Here is a 15,008-nt window from a genome sequence, read left to right on the forward strand (position 1 = left end):
AATCAGCCCAGAAACCTTAGCTATGCTACAAACTATGACACCATCCCAGAAAAAAAAAAAAAAAAAAAAAAAAAAGAAAAAGAAAAAGAGAGAAATAAAGTGACAAATACCTTAAAATTGGGACTCCTCCAGAATCTCATCAGGCACTTAGTCTTTAAAATTAGGAGCCTAAAACAAAATTCTGTGCACATAATGCAGCTAAACAGGAAGGTTCCTCAGCAGATCTGAAATTTCACATGAATCTGTCATATGGTGGCAAAGAGAAGGAATTTGAGTAGCAGATGAGAGGCAAATACCTTGGTTAGGGTCTTTCAGTATCATTCTGCATTTTCTTCTCTGAAGAAGCTCACACCCTCAGCAACACTATTTTGATGTGTCTACCTTTTCTGGGTGGAAGTTCAACCCACCACTCTCCTTGATTTCCAGGAGATGCCTCATGAAATTTACTTTTGTATAGTCTTATAAATGAGTGGGAAGTTGAGGTTTAAGGAGTACAGCTTCAGACAAAAAAACAAACAAACAAACAAAAAAAAACAGGATGCACTTATAGGATAGGCCCTACCATATCCATTAGCACAGGGAAAAGAAGATTCACAAAGAGGAGCAGCTGAAAACCTCCCTCAGCTGCTGAACTGCACATGAAGATCCCTCTAGATATAAAAAGAGACTCCTTTACGCCCAGCCAGAGGGAGGCATAAGTCAAGGGAACTTACCAGGATGGGTAGAAAGATTTGCTTTTAGGCAGCCTCCCTTTCCAGAGTAATTTAAGCTACGAGACATTCCTGAGAACACACTCCACTCATGCGATGGAGCATTTCTTAGAAGCACACTTCATTATCTGCAAAGATGCAAAGTTCTACCACTATCATGCTCGTAAGTACTGGCAAAACACAGCTCTATCTCAGCCCAAATCCACGCTTTGGAAGCATGCCACAGAAGGCAGGTTATATTCATTAGAGAGGTCTGTTCTAAGACTTAATCTATTTCAGTCTGCAAGTCAAGGAAAAATCACAAAATTACCAGAAAATGCTTCCACCATGCCCGTGGAAGACAACCCAGCTTTTTCAGCTAAAAACTTTCAACACCAAAAGCACATAATCTTGAAGACCCTGGCTTCCCTGTTTTCTGGGAATATAAACACCTGGTCAGCCTCAGCTGGAAACACTGCATCCATCACTAGGAAAACTGAGAAGTCTTTCTAAAGCCTGTGACAGGGCAGGACCTGCACAGCAGTGATGTAATTAGATGATGTCTCTCACACAACCAAAGCCATTGCTCAGGCAGGCTACCTGAAAGAAAGGAGAAGGTGTACCATGAAAATGAAACTAGAATTTCAATTTCATTAAAGAGAGAGATGAAAATATGGGGGCAGAGGCAATCCCCCAAAAGAATATTGCTGTGATGGTCACTGGAAATGTTTTCCTTTGGAAAAGGAAAGTTCCCCAAGGAGTGCCAAGGTAATGACATGATGCTAGAAGAAGAACATTTATAACACCCAGTACTAGTTTTACTGTAACAAAAAAAACATCATGACACAGCTTCCTTTGCAACAGGTAAAGCAAACACAGGGAACAAAGCACCTCTCCCCCCTGTGCAAAACAGAAGCAATGTTGAGAATACGGACAGTACAGCTTACAAACACCTCAGATAAAATGAGGAAGTCACACAGATGAAATCAGTAACTACTGATAAATTAAGTGAGAAAATTTGCAAATGATAATTTCTTACTGAAAACAAGTCAGCTGTTGCAGTGGAAAGTAAACCTTTTCACACCTCTGATCAGACCTTTTCACACCTCACAAGTATGTTTCATAGCCTCAGCAGATACAACAAAAATTATTTTCAGAGCCTCAAGTCTGGATACTTTTAGTCACCCTTTGCTACTTTTTTTCCTGTAAAAATGCACTCTCTATAAGCTTTCCCATTTATTCTGGAATGCCATCAATCTCTACAGGCTTTGGGACAGCTAGGATTAGTCTTATTTCCAAAATTCCTTGGAAGAAAAAAATAGAGAGCATTTATGTATGATCTAAATGGAAAAACTAAATTATTGTTACGTGCCATAATGATTTTTTGTGGTCACTTTTATATCATTTTCAAGAAGATTGTTAAGATGTTTTTCCAAGACGTAGCACAGTATTAACTACTGAATCACAATCTGTTTTTTTTTTGTGTTTTGTTTTTTTTTTTTTTCTGGCACTGATGTTTTGTCAAGTATTGTGTCAGTCCAAAATATCAGTATGCTAGTAGTAAAGGCTATGAACACCGCAAGCAGACCATCTGACAAGATGCAACAGCCAGGAGCCACTACTTCGAACAGCCCCTACACTAACTTCATTGAAAATTACAATAAACATGGTAATTTTCCTCCACAATTCACCTATTCAATCTTTATGTCAAATCCCTCTGCTTAGCTCAACAGATACGTTGTGAAAGTACATCTGAAAGCAGTTTCAAAGAACACAAACTTGGCTTTGTGTCTTTGCATTACGTGCACACACTCACTAAAGAACACAAAAACTTTAAAATTCATTACCAAACATACGCCATTTAAGCTCAGCCATCAAATTACGAACTTTGTATATACAAGGGAGGAGATGTATTGCCTGCCAAGATGACATTTATACTTGAAATAAACAAGCAGCACAGCCTAGATTTCCTAATGCAGTGGGCTGTTTACAGGCTCTGATTTTCAGGTGCTGAGCACTCAGACCACATGCATACAAACAAGCCACACGCTTGTGAATACACAGACCACACGTTCAAACCCCAGAACTTCATTCTAGAAACTGGAAGGGACTGGGTTAAATCAGAGCTTGTGCTGTCCTTAAGCCCTGGTACACCTGAGCTGGGGACATACCTTATCCTTATACTTTGCTGGAGGGATGGACAAACATGTACAGGAGGAAGACATGAGGAGGGAGAGACAAGGGCATTTGCAAAAACCTCTTAGAATCATCTAGTCCCAAACTTGCTAAAATAACCCTACGTCATGAAGAAATCAGCTGTGAGCACGCTACCAGCTACAAAGAGCCACAAAACCACAGCATGGCTTGAAGCGGTTCTGCTGAAGGGAAGGAACTGCAGCAGCTGGTTTGGATTCTGAAATATGTTTGAATAAAAAACAACCAACCAACCAAACACGTGTTCAAGACCTACAAATCTGCAGAGAGCATCAAGACAGCCTCAGAGCAGAAACAAGGCCCAAAGTGGGAGCCTTGCTCAAGTGATTCTCCTGTTTTCCCTGTACAGTCTCCACAAGCGAGGGACCCTCGGCGTTGACCCTTCCTATGGCATTGGGTTAGGAGGCCCTTTCTACTGAGTTTATTTATCTCAGCCAGTCCCTGTGGGCCTCAATCCAGCTACAACAAGTTTTCTGGGCACTTGTGACTGTTATGAAATGGAGTGACTCAGCCAGGCTACACCAGAGAGAGAACATCTTTTATTTGCTCACAGAAACTTAATAAGCCATGGGAGAAAAAACAAAACAAAACAAAACAAAACAACAGGTGTCAGAAAAGATGCATCCCTACATACCTTCACTTAAAAACTTTTTGTTCTGGCCTCTGTCCTGCTTTCTGTCTCCTTACACACTTCTGATCATTCTGCCTTCCTCCCAGACCCACAGATCTGTGCTCCAGAGACTCTTCCCCATCTGTCAGGGGTGCAGGTGAATCAAAGTATCACTATTTACCACCAGCTTTTTCCTCATGTCCCCATTGCCATGGTAAGCAGCAACACAGCATGAAAAATAAGGTCAAACCACAGCCTACATATCCCACTAGCCATCTGGAAGAATCGTTTTTTGAGAAATCTTCTGGCTTGGATTTACCTTTCCGCCGTGAGCAAAAGCCACGTCCAACTCAGCAGTCCAGATTCCTAACTGAGCTCCTGGAATACCCAGGGACAAAAACCTGTCCCCAAAACACTGAACCCAAAATTCCTTTCTCTATACAATGAGAAGTTCCCTGTAGGTTATCAGTGTTACCTGCTTGATCTGTGCCAACCTCATTCTGCTTCTCTCCACAGTGTGGCAGTCCAGGTCCCAGACACATACCTGCACTGCTTTGCTGAGCACCCCCAACATCTCTTCACAGGAATCGATGATTATTTTCCATGTTTCAGAAACTTTACAATCTATCCTGCACAAATTACAATGTGTTATATATTTATGAAGACAAAGCAGATTTCCTACCCATTTTACTATACCACTGAAAATCATGTTTGTATGTCTTGGATTACTCATAGATAATGCAATTAGCATTGAAGTACAGTTATGTAAACTGTTAATCAAACATTGAAACAGAGGAAAAAGTTGATGTAAATGAACCCTGGAAAGAGGCAAAAAGCACTTCAGCACCATGCTGAAGTGCTGCAGGAAAGATGAAAATTACTGTGGTAAGTACAGCATGATTTAGGCCAACCTAAAAGGGAGGCTCTCAGCTTTGTGAAAACCTGGGCTGACGCAGATGTTCAGCGTGAGAGCTTGTGTCCTGGAAACAGTTATGAAGGCACACTGTGGAGCACCAAAAAGGCAGAAATTATGCCAGCATACAGTAGCTCTCTGTCCTGTATCAGCAGGAGTCAAGCTTCAATCACCTGAACCCACCAGAAAATGGGACTTCAGTATAAGTCAGCACGTCTGAGCATTGAACAGGACTATTTGAGAGATGAGAACAGAGAGTACAGTACTGACAATGGTGTTTACAGGAATATCCCAGCATGAGAATGGTGTTACTTTGATGCATCTTTATTTTCAAACCATACTAAGTGTCCAGCAGTGACAAAATTTCTACCAGGAAACCCACACAAGCACGCTGCTGAATTTACAGTCACCTGCCACAGCCTGCCTCTGTAGCATCCCACGTGCTCCAGGAATCCACAGCCTAAAGGTTGCAAACTGCTCCTCTAGATGAAGCCAGAACACAGAGAGAAACTGATGATGGGAGAAGAAAGAGCCTTTTATTTCCACACCTTTATGTCCAGAGCAAAAATGAGAGGATTCAGGATATGCAAGAGTCTGTATGCAGTCCAGAGTGTCACAGCTAAAAACTGGAAGTTATATTCAAGATTATGCAGGGTTATTAGAGGGGAGAGCAATCAGTATATTGACAGTGACTCAATTTATTGGGAACTCTCAAAAGATACTCACTCTCTAGGATCTATCCATCCAGCTGTAAAGCACTGGTATCTCCTTAAAGTGGTAGTAGAAACCAGGCTGGTACAGTGATATCTGCTGAAACTGTGCTGCAGAAAACAGGTTCATGAAGGGAGATCGAGCCCATTCACTTCATTTCACTAAGCTCAGCTTAGATACTCCTATCAGCAATAGCCCCAAACCTCCTGGAGCTGTGCAAAACATCCTGAAGGCAAAACACAAAACAGCTGAATAGGGGTGCAGGAAAAGAGTATGGCTAAGTGAGGAGGAGCAACACAGTACCACCCCAAGTCTTGTCATCCCACCCTGTAGTTGTACAGACATTTATACCAAATTTACTATTAATTAAGCAAGTTGAAAATCACAGCAGAAAGGCAAGAGTAAAGTAAAAAGCAGTGAGAAAGGCTGTAACGTACTGTCACTGACAGAAGCAGCAGCGGGGATCCTTTGGAACAAGGCTGTTCCCAAACTTGTTCACAATGCTTTTGTTCAGCTGAAGTTTTCCCTGCCTTCTTTCTCGTGCATGTAGTTAGAGGCAGCAAGAACACACACCTGCACCCATAAAGTCACAACCCAGCTCAGCACCCTAGGCTTAGGTGAACTATGTACTGGGCAGGACGGAAGCTTTTCACTTCTATGTTATCTCTTGTGTCACCTAAGCAACGTCTGAAATAACTTTGCTGTTTTGGAACTTCTGTGTTACATGAAACCAAAAGCAGCTTCATGTCAGTTTTAGTCTGGAAGACTGGCTAAGGCACAATTCTAACTGCAGCCTACAAGGATTCAAATGCAGATTCGCCTTAGTTTTGACTTAGATATTAGATATCAATATATCTTAGATATCAGAGACATCAGCTGTTTTTCCCCCTGCGAATCACAACAAATATTATACTAGAGTCCCCATCACTTGGAAATAAGCCCTCTCTTGAAAGAAGCCTTACAAGTAAACGCACAAGGATGTTCTGAAGAAAGAGCAAAAGCTCTCTCACCGCACTGAGGTGACTAAAGTGGAGCATGTCAGAGTCTTTCCAACACAATACTGTACTTTCTGGGTTACCACGTGCAGGTTTCAGCCTCTTTCTTAGCGCAAAAGGGTCTATAAATTGGTCTGGAAGACAGCTCTGATAAATTGGTAGATGACAGGTATGTACACAACTATGTCACCGGAATGAACACCAGCCTACGCAAGCAAGGTCTCCTTCCTAGAGGCAACAGGATCCTGTGCAAGTCATTTTCACTGTCTGTTTCTTCATATTTCCAACTGTAGCTAAGACAACAATGACATGTTGAAATAATATAGTGAAAGAAATCACAAGTACATTTGTACTTCAGATGAAACCACACTCTGTGGCTTCCTCTCTTTGCAGCGTGTCATGAAAACCCAGCCAGCTGACTTAAACTAGACACTGAACTTGAGGACATTTGGAACTTGACAATCTAAATGCAACCCTAGCAGTGTATGAGTTAGTATTATTATTAATATGCTGAATACTACGTCTCCAAAACCTCAGTGTGAAATACTGGAATCCTCCAGAGGGTAGGTTATTTGCCCTCCCCACTGACTACATTGTCAATAGACATTAATTTAAGAAGCCTGTTTACCCCAGGTACAAAGTGTGGGGGGGTGCTGAAAGGAAGGAAACTGTCAGGGACCGAAGCTTTCCTGTAACAGAAGAGACTCACCTATTATCTCTCTGGTTCTCTGGAGAAGAGCACATTAGTCAACCAAGACAAAGTTTATAGCGGATGCAAAGGAGTCCCTGAAGACTCTTTCCTCACCTCTAATTCCCTCCCTTGCTGTTTTAAGAAAGCTGAAATCTTTCACAGCTTATACTGGTGGGAATGTACTGTTATCAACCTTCTATAAGACTGATTTTTTATTTTATTTTTTTTTTAAATTTAGGATGAATCTCTCTAGGGAAACTAAAGAAATAGACTGTACCTTCACTATGAGTACCAGCACCTCTGTAAAGCAAATACCATAGTGATCAACAATCTCAGCTAGAGAGCAGGACCCCAGAGCTTTGAAACTCATTCTCTTATGATATAAATACAGTCCTGTGTCTGTATTTATCTATATATGTATATAACCCATCCGCTTTCCTAAATCTCCTCTAACAGACTTAATTCATGCATATTAGGAAAAAAAAAACACGTCAAGACAGTACTATTTGCTGCACTACAAGTTACAGAAGCACAGAATGGCATGAAATGCCTAATCCTTTTTAATAAAGATGTTAATTGCTACAGATTACCTGGCACACAGCTTGGCTCTCTGAAAAAAAAAATCATGCAGGTGCTCTCTGATTAAAGTACTCCTGGAGCGGAAAAGACATTGGACAACCTGCCTGTTTCACCTGGCTGCATAGTAATGGCACTCAATGAATATGGAAATAATTGGGAATCCTAGACAAATATATAGGAGGAATGGCCCAGATAATGGGTATGGTGGACCTGCCTGCAAGTAAAGTCAAATTGTTACATCAAACAAGTGAAAAATCCTTTGCATTGGTGATAGGGATTAAAAAACAAATAGAGATGACTTTAATAAAAGGCCTGAGGGTTCGAACACTGATGCAGAAGTCTTTTCAAAAGCTCTTAAAGTCTGTCATCCTAGGAAAGAGGTGAAACAGGATTGCTAAATCCTTATTCCTAACTCCAATTTAGATCACATCCAGAACCAAGGCAGGAAAAGTTTAAACCATATTTGGACAAGTCCAAAGGCACATGCACACACTGTTCTAAACTCTTTTGGCCACATCTGAAAATTAAGGGTCCTTATTATACGAACAGGTTCTGAGATGTGCTCTCAAAACACACGTTTTCATGCACTTTACAGCTGTAACAAACTAGTTTCTTGGTAAAGCTAGTTCCTGAGCATTTTAGAGTCAAGGATTATTTTCCCTTCTCTAATGCTATGAATTTTTCCTTTCATTCCTTCAACATTACATAAGTGCTTTTCATTTCCTGAACAAATCTTAGAGAAAGCTGGAATATTTGTGGGATAGCTTATTAATTCCTTCATAAATATAAATACTTGGCTCACTTAAGAAGTAGAAAACATCAGGATCCCACCACCATGCTTTATCTCATGGATTCACCTTGTACTGTCCTGTAAACTGGAAGATAAGTGACATTTAGGCTTTTTTCTGTCCCTTGACTCTAATCCCTACAGTAGTTTCTAAGGTAGGAAACACCACTTCCATAATGAATGAAACTTAAAATATTTTTATTTAGTTGAATTTCAGTTTACTGGGATAAATCGATATTCTGATTTGTTACATATCCACCTTAGATTTATTTTGTTAATTTAATAGCAATCTGATGAGAGAAAACAAGTGTTGGTAACCTGTTCCACAATACACACCATTGTATATTTTACCAATTGCTTTCTATAAAGTTTCCGAAGTTAATTCAAAATCTCTTCCCTAAACACAAGAGGCTTCACTTTCCCATAAAAAAAAAAAAAGTTTCCTGTAAAAAGTGTGTTTCAAAACTGTTACTTCTATTTCCAGACTACTCTAACTGAAAAGGAGTGGTTTTCTTAGGTACCGGCTCCACATTAAAAGTGCACACAGGAAAGACTGTTTGATGTGCCAGGGTAAAGCTTCTCCTTTTCAAATCCATGCTACTCAAAGTTTCCCACTGTGAAGGACGTCAGCACCTATGTGTTCACTGTAAATGTCAATGAAAACACTGGTTGTAGGAAACATAAAGGCAAAGATCCCAAATAGAGACAGACATATTCTGAGAGAAGAAGGATGGCATTGTCTGAACTGTATGAGTTGTAACCTAACAGCCCTGTTGGGTGACTGTTTTAATAAAGGTAAAAACAGAAATGCACACAGTGCATCCTTCGTAACTGGAAGCCCCTTTGTTCCAATACTGAGTGATTAACGCTGATCTCTGGCACATGCAACGCTACCTAATTATGCTCTGATCACCATGGCCAGCACTTTAATAGCTATCTTCAACAGAAATTCATAGAGAAGAAGACTTAAAAGAACTCTTAAAGTATATAAGGACTGAAATCACAGGACTAACGACTCTGCTTCACTACCCCCTTAAAAGTAGTCAAAGTACCTTTGTAGCAGAAATGGCAGTGTAGGAGATACAGCATCTTACCTTTCACCATCTGAATCCCAGAAAAAGCTACAAGGGAAACAGAAACCAGCAACCATCTTAATAACACATGAAAGCCACTGAAACCACTTGTTTTAGTGTATGTGCTTGGGAGCTCACAAAACAGAAACTATAAGAGAATTTCCTCAAAACCTGAGCAACATTACATACAAATTATTAATATTGGTATCTGGCTGCAGGCTTTGAAAATCTGGATCCAGTTTCTCACCCTGGAGAGGAAGAGAACAGAATTATTTAGTTTAAGAACTGTCAACTATTTATAGCCTTAGCTTTAAAAAAAGTTTCTCCGAAATAGCAAGCCAGAAGCCTAGTGCTGCCTCAATCCTCTCCAGGAGAAACGGTTCCCAAGGGTCTTTGCATGCTGTTCCAAGGTTGGAAGAGTGCAAATTGTTCCACATCATCTTGCCAGTAATTTTCAGGATCACAGTTAGTCACACAATGGAGAAGAAAAATGAAAAGAAAACCCCCAGTGTTTCAATAGTTTCTATCAGTCTTCTGCTAGTCTTTCTGAACACGAGGGTGATGCCCGTGTCCAAGTGGCTGGTGTTTGTCTCCCTGTTTTCAAGTCAACACAAGATGAAGACTATGGCTACCCATGTATGCATGGAGGGTAGCTCACTTCATCACAGGACAGACTTGGAAACGAAAGCTATCATTTGTCTATCTACTTGCTGCTGAAGGTGAAAACTTACCACAAATTTTGTTCCTACTGTTTTCCCCTGCCCAAACTTCTTTGCTAGACTGTGCCTAGTCTTGCTCACAGACACCATTTGCAACAAGGAGCTTATTGGGATGCTTGAGTTACTTCATGCAATCCAGCTACTATTACACTCCACCTCTGCAAACCCCTTCTCTTGAGCTGGGAGCGAGCCACAAATTAAGCTGGCTAAATGGCTAGACAGCTTTAGTGGGGCAGCAGAATTGCACCTTATTGGAATTTAGGGCAAACCCAAGTGTTAAACGCTACTTGTACATCATGTATAATGCTAGTGCAGTCTTACGAACACTTCTCCTGCCAGTTTTCGTGGTGCTCAACATGGAACAGTTAGTGTGTTACCATCTTGCCTGAAATAATATAAATAATATAAACCTGTTGATGATGAACCAGAAAACAGAACCCAAAACTGCCCAAAAACTGAGCAGGTAAACCATTGCTTTCAGAATAAAGAATGCAGGAGGGTAAAACAGTCATTTTGTGACATGTGCCAGGAGTTGGACTTGATGATCCATATCGTTCCCTTCCAACTCAGGATTTTCTATGATTCTGTGATTTTACAGAGCTGAATATTACAAGTCCATAGTTCTAGTAAAGGAAGGAAGCAATATGGTCTGGGTTGTCTCTGACAGTCTATGGAGGTGATGTAAATAACCCACAATCCTCTTTTTCTGCCCATGTAATTAAACATAGTTAGAAGTGGTTGCACTGCTGACCCTTCAAAAGTAGAGACTCAAAATTAGTACTTTTGAAAAAAAAAAAAAAAAAACAACACAAAATGAACCTGCAAAGTCTCTGATGCCTCACCATTGACTTCTCTGATGCCTGCCAGCCACAAGAAACGTAAAAGCAGGCACCCACACAAAGAATATCACAATCAAGAATTCCAAGCACACTGCCTGGAAGACCAGGCTGCCTTGTCTCTGTTTTTCAACAAAGATGTGAAACAAAAAGAGAGGCCTGTTGTACCTCTCAGCGGTTTCTACCTATAGCCATAGCCTAAATGAGCAGTTAATGAACTGAAACGAGTGGAAACCTGCTACCATGGCCCTAACTTTTGGTGCCTTGTTGCAGCTGAGGTAGAACACAAGGAGTAAAGTGCTTTCAGCTTGATCAACAGGCTCACAGCATTTCTCGAAGCAGATGCTGACAACTGCCATTGAGCTGCTCCAGCTCCCTGGAGGCTGTGGGAGACATTCAGTGCGTGGTATTTTTATCCAAGCCTTTATTCTTGAGCCTAAATGCAATCGAGTCGCAATGAAAGGGTCCCACTCAATCACATGAATAAGCAAAACCACCGGGGTTCAGGCAAGCCTTCCAGCAGCGTGGCATTGTGCCAGAGGCTTCTCTGCAGACCAAGACATGACTTCAGACTTGACTCCTTTTTAGTAATATTATAACAGTGCCGAGAGGCCCTCACAGGCTGCAGTTTCACAGCCAGTCTGGAACGCACACCACGAGGCAGTCAGGCTTAAATACGTGCACCCTAAATAAAGGGAAAGCAAATTTGCCACATGTGACACAGATCCATTTCTTTCTACCCTTTGGCCCATGAGCTCTTCAGTTTATGCTCCACAAGTCTTCTAACCCATCACCTGCTTCAGTGGGCTCATCCTCAGCGCAGAGCCATGTGTTACTACTGTTTATCTTCTGTTGAGCAGCCTTCTGACTCATGTGCCTATCCACACCATTTCCCAGAACGCGGCCTTTCTGCATTTCCCCTCGTCTCCTTACATGACCTTCCCCTCAAATTAAGCCATTCACTCTGGAGCAGTTGCTGTTTGACCACCCTGCCAGTAAAGACAGTTCCATTTGATTCTGTGATTTTCTCATTTTTAAAATAAAAAGGTGATGGAAAAAATGCCTTGTTTTTGGAAGAAGTGTTTATAGGTTTTATTTGATGATAAACTTTTTATACGGTGACATTGGGCAACCAGAACCAAATCTATAAAGAGAAAACTTAGCTGATCACAATCGCTTGGCTCTGACCACGTCTTTCTGCTTTATACCTGCCAGGTTGACCTCACCTCCCAGGACTCCATCAGGAGCACAGCTTCTGCCCTTGTAACATCAATGCACAATTGGTTCAAAAACCCAAGTCCACAGGCTACAAGACCATGGAGACATACATACAACATGCTGAGGCAGGCTCCATGGCACAAGGCACAAAATGGGGTGGGGTTGGGGACGAAACACCGCAGCCATCCAGCCTGAACAGTTTTGAAAAGACATCTGAATGAGGGATTCCTCAAGAATCTTAAAGTGACCTGAGGTATGCTCCCAAAGCCACAGTGTGATGGGGTTTTCTCTCGGAGAGGTACCTCAGGGGGACTCACAAATAGGCTCTTTCCAATCAATGTGACCTGACAGGTAAGCTGCGTGCAAGCATGAAAATGCTGTCAGAAGAGGATCAAACTCATCAGACGGGGTAAAGAAACCTTTCTAGTATAAACTAAGTAGAAATAGATTAGGCATGCTAATCACATTGATCCAAAGATCTGAAGGAGCACACCAAGGCAACCACACCTTCCCTCCTTCCCCACTCCTGCTTTCTGGCAAAGTGATGCCCTACACACACCCTCTGCCAGTGATGGTGCACCAGAGATTGATGTAATTTGTTGACAACAGGCTTCAGAAAATGTGTTATATAATGGCAACATTGCTTTATTATTACTGCTTCATTTTAAGGTTCTTAAGGCAATATGAGATATATTCAGTGGTAGCGAATAAGCTTTTTTAGACTGTGTAAAACAGGTGGCAGACATAAGTTGTGTACTTGCACTGTGACATGATATGAATTTGTAACTCCCTGAAACAGACGACAAAATGCTAAGATTTAGTGCAACATTTCTGATTAAAGAAAAGTGAGCTTTAATGGGCTTTAACACCACCTTTGAAATAATTTATTCAAGTAAACTATAAATGCTTAAAAAGTCAATGTTCTTACTCTGTAAGCTTGAAAATAATTCACTATAGCTTTGCAACTTAACTTATATCATTCCCTACCCCATCCTATGTGAAAAGCCTCCTGACAAACCATTAAAACAGATGTCTTGAATGAAGCCACCATCATTTGCAATTCAAACAGCAAACTTTCAGAGATGTGCGAAACCAAACAAGATAGATTTAGGATGATTTTCTAAACGAAGAAGGTTCCTGAATCTGCAGTACAGCACGTCTGCCTTAAAATGATTTCTCTTGTAAGAGATGCCACAAATATCCAGATGAATTGATTTAAATAGCAATGAAATTAGAGAAATCATGTCAAAATGGTGCACTGAAGAATTGTAACACTGCTACAGAAATAGGCAGAAGAAAAATTAACCTCCATTGAATGGCAACATTTTAAATTGCTTGAAGAGAAAAACAAATAGTATTATTTTCTAATTCCCCAGACACTACTCAGAAATCCTTAGCAGTGGTATCCTCTACCAATTCCATTTTCATTGCAGTTGCATATGGCCAGGGTTGCGGTGACACCTTCCACCTGAACTGTCGCAATAATGATTTAATGTTTCAGAGCGATATACTTCCCCTAACAGGCAACGTTAAGTGGAGAAGGAAATAAACACCATGATAGGAATCAATATATTTTCTAGACCTTTATTTTAGAGTCCTATTAAAAAAGAATACACCAACGGTGCCCTGTGTGTTTGAAAACAATTCTGCTTATGTTAAACATTACCATAAAAGTCATCGGCTTACAAGGAAAGTGATTCACAGTGGAACTAATCTGTAACTCAGTTTTACAAAGTTTGCATAACAATTGCCTACCCAGGGCAAGAAATCCACTCACACACTTAATGTAATAATAAGAGAGGAGAAAACCAAAGCAATTGCAGAAATGATATATCATTAATCTAGGGTACACTAGCTAATAGAAACATGCAGAAATGCAATAGCTATTGATGAAATAAAAATATAGGATTTCAAGTGTCACAGGCAAGGTTTTGTGACAAATATTCACATTTTATCAACAAGAAAAATACATAGCAACACGATAATCTTAGTAACTATGCATGAAAGAAATACTGCATCTACTTCATATTCTAATTTCAGAGGTAGGGAAAGAAGGTTGCCTTACCTCAAATACAGCTTGAAGAGTGACATTAACAGTATGCTTACAGCCTTTCTTAGTTCTCTTGATAGCAGTCTAAGAAGAAATACAAAATAGTAAATAACTATCTTCCCTGCAAACAGCATGTGCCCAGGAGCAACATGCTTCCCAGTAAAGCATGCTGAAAAGAAGTAAAAAAGCACTCAAAAAGACAATTGCTTCAAAATAAAAAGGCAAAAATCCTTATACCTGAAATTACCAGTAAGGTTTATTACATTTTGAGAGTAGAGACACTCAGGAATTTAAATAATATGGACATAAATGTGATGTCATCTCCCTGTTTTCAATAAAATATTAATTTGGTATATTTGTCTACAGAATAAAGACAGCAAATTTATCTGCACAGAACTCAGTCCCGGAAGATGTGAAAAGATTCCTATCCCAGCAGAAGGCACACATGAGCTTAAACGATACAACCTTGCTAACTTGCTTTTTCCTCCCGAACTACAGTGCTTGCTAAAGCTACACTCAAATGTTAAATGCTTTGGTCAAGAGTTCATCCACTGACCTGCAAAGAAAGCCTTGTGTTCAGCTCCAACATTTTCTAACAGCAAACAATAAAAAAAAAATAGTTTCACGGAATGAACTGTTAAAAAAAGAAAATCCTCACATAAGCTTTCCCCGAGGGGGAAGAAATATCCACAAGCTTTAAATTGGCCAGGCGGATTTAAGAGGAAGCGAAAAAAAAGCAGCTCTTTCTGTTGCGTCAAAGAGCCCACTGTGCAATAGGAACAGTGAACGGAGTTGTTAAACTGGCAAGCTTCTGCTGAAGACAGCTTTTCAATATGCTCTCAGCATCGTCTCCCCGGGCTGGCTGGAGACAGTCCCACTCCTCGTACATGAGCTGTGCTCCTTCAAGAGGCAATCGCTCTTAA

The 15,008-nt window shown here is 40.6% G+C and overlaps 1 protein-coding gene across 2 annotated transcripts in view; it reads right to left on the reverse strand.

Annotated features, from left to right (window-relative positions):
• The window catches only part of CSGALNACT1 (chondroitin sulfate N-acetylgalactosaminyltransferase 1), a 44,296-nt gene extending 29,512 nt beyond the window's left edge, over positions 1–14,784 (reverse strand). The window contains exons 1-2 of one of the 2 annotated variants that reach the window (XM_032187516.1): positions 14,642–14,784; positions 14,101–14,169 (exon numbers count right to left, since the gene is read on the reverse strand). The gene's annotated coding sequence lies outside the window, so the exon portion shown is untranslated. Of the gene's footprint in view, positions 1–14,100; positions 14,170–14,550; positions 14,575–14,641 lie in introns of those variants that run through there. The other variant, XM_032187517.1, reaches the window with a different exon arrangement.
• Between the last annotated feature and the right edge of the window lie 224 nt (positions 14,785–15,008).

This window comes from Aythya fuligula, chromosome 4, assembly GCF_009819795.1.
Source record: "Aythya fuligula isolate bAytFul2 chromosome 4, bAytFul2.pri, whole genome shotgun sequence".
Classification (NCBI taxonomy): Eukaryota; Metazoa; Chordata; class Aves; order Anseriformes; family Anatidae; genus Aythya; species Aythya fuligula.